A 2,651-nucleotide genomic window follows, 5' to 3' on the forward strand; every position below is an offset into this window, starting at 1 on the left:
TGCAGTGAACTAAAAGGAACTGTGCATACTACTCATTAAAAGTCACCAACAACTAACCGATATTTAACACGGTGACTACTCATTAAAAGTCACGACAACAACTAACCGATATTTAACAATATTAAAAAGAACAAAAATCCCCACAACTGTTTTCTTTTCCTTCTGCTTAAAAACACTACATAAATAAAGTGCTCTCATTTCTTCATGTACTTTTTGACACCATTTCAAAACAATGTGACTAAATTCACATTCTTCACTAATACCAACTATTATTCACATTTCAAATATTAACATCACTTTATTATTTATTACAGTGTACATCTTCAATGCACAAAATGCTCTCTCAGTACATTGAACTGGGAAACTTGCAAAGTGCCATGGACATTTTTAATCACGAAACTATATAGGATGTGACACTTACCAACCTAAACTCTCTTCCAGCGGACAGTGACAACTCAAGAGTATTAGCTGAGATACTTCGTATCAAAAAACAAAAACCAAAAAAGGCAACACGTGAGAATAAATTCCTGAAATTCCAGAAAAAATATGACCGCCTAATTCTCTTAAGGTAACTACATACATCATTTGTTACTTGAACACCAAAACAACACACTATCACCGATCCCACAATCAAACGGTGCTTTCATTTCCAGTTTCAGCTTTATGTGCTCTAACTCTCGTCAATGATATATTTACATTTACGTAACTACAAAATGCATATTCTCTCCAACTCTCCAACAACTTCTTCTAATAATGATAATTTGTCACTTTCAGAGAGCTAAGAGATGGCGGCCTGTTTTATATTTTTACAACCTCATCACAGGACACCCGTCAACTAATCAAAATTCAGAATATCACATGGATTGGTGCCAATGTCGGCCTGTTTGAACCAGAATACAAAACAATGTACAACAACATACCAATCATTGAACTGCAACAACCCTTTCTTCCCATTCAAAATACACTTGCTACAAAGTGCACTAGGCCTTATGTTGCTGAATACACTGATAAACCAACGCCAAAGGCTCTATACATGGAGGCAGCCAACATCACAATAACCAAGGCTAATATAATCATAGGATGTGGAGCAACACTCAGCGACTCCCAACACGAAAGCACAACACCATGCCCCGCCACCATAACTGAAGATATTGCTACAAGAATCCTTTCTTGCAGAATATCATCCACAGAGGTAAATATTACACGTGTGCCTTTCCAGTCAGCTGCATTCACAGCACTGTTTCTGTCAAAGCAAGCCATGAAAGTAAGTACAATTCATGCATGACAGTAAGTACAATTCATGATTTCCTTTTATAAAAACACATGTACGACTCGAAAATAAAATACCATTACACCAAAAATATTTCTATTACCAAAGTCAAAATATTCAATAACACATTATCATTGTTTGACATTTTTCAACTCGTGCCACTATTTGTTTGTTTGGCAACTAAACCAGCAAAACTCATTATGCTTTCATCATAGTTTCCACAATCATATTTTACATTACTTCAAAGAAAAATGAAAATCAAACAATACCTTCATTTATTACACAATGTCAAAATATATAATCCACCAGTAAATTCCAACAAACCCACTAAAAGCAACTCTATTGCCAGATTTCATAACATTGCTGGTCATTCAGCCTTGGTCAAACAAAGGCAGTTAGACCCATAAAGTCAAACCCACAGGTGCAAAATATTTACATACTAGTCACACCCACCACCATTTTACATTAATTTCACACAACCACTCTCATTTCATACTCATTCACCAATCCTTTGCATTTAAATATACTATCATATACATACCCACTATCTCAATAAAATTAACTTTTACTCCCTGCAACCCACTTATTATATTTCCACTATTCAATTTTCATCACATGTATGTAATGTCTACATTTCTTATTTTCATATCCAGACGACAAGCCCTCTCTTGCCAATGTTGGAAATACGTCAGCATATCAACTCTGTGATTGATTATTATAAACAGCACAGCACAACATGGAAAATTTCTGGTTGGTACAAGCCTGGTACTCGCAAAAATGACGAGCATGTGCGCGAACCAAACTTCCACATCACTTCAATAAAACCCCAACAAAATTTGCCAAATGCACCATTGTATGAAGTACAACAACAGTTTCCGCGAGAGAAAGTGCAAGTCGGAATTGAAAGACCATGTCACAGGCCATGTCAACCACAAACTAAACAGCCTACAACACATTCTGCTGCAGCATCCAGCGTGCAAACCAACGTTCCTTCAACCAGTCGCCATACAAACGATCGCATGCACTAACAATTTTGGAGCCTACAGAAAATAATTAGTTACAGGTCTAAAGATTAAAAAAGAGTAAAAACTACCAAGACTCAACCTGTACAAATCTAACCACAAGTAAACATTAAAGCATACAGTAAAATTTGAACATTACGCTACACATATTACATATCGTGAAACAAATGTCCAAAATGTGTCCACTACAGAAAATATGCATTGTTTAGTGTTTACATTGTTTCATGTACGTAAGTTTAGGCTAAAATGTTTAGTAAATATTTTGAGCGCATAACATTGTTCTTTAGCAGAATGACTGTTCCAAATATGTGTCTTACAAAATATGTCCGCTTTCTGGAGGTTTCAGGACTATGTACATT

The 2,651-nt window shown here is 35.7% G+C and overlaps 1 pseudogene; it reads left to right on the plus strand.

Annotated features, from left to right (window-relative positions):
- Positions 1-335: 335 nt before the first annotated feature.
- Positions 336-2,298, plus strand: LOC117107291 (annotated as a pseudogene).
- Positions 2,299-2,651: the final 353 nt, after the last annotated feature.

Source organism: Anneissia japonica, unplaced genomic scaffold, assembly GCF_011630105.1.
Source record: "Anneissia japonica isolate Jap-2015-1 unplaced genomic scaffold, ASM1163010v1 scaffold211_len1577895_cov191, whole genome shotgun sequence".
In the NCBI taxonomy this organism is placed as follows: domain Eukaryota; kingdom Metazoa; phylum Echinodermata; class Crinoidea; order Comatulida; family Comatulidae; genus Anneissia; species Anneissia japonica.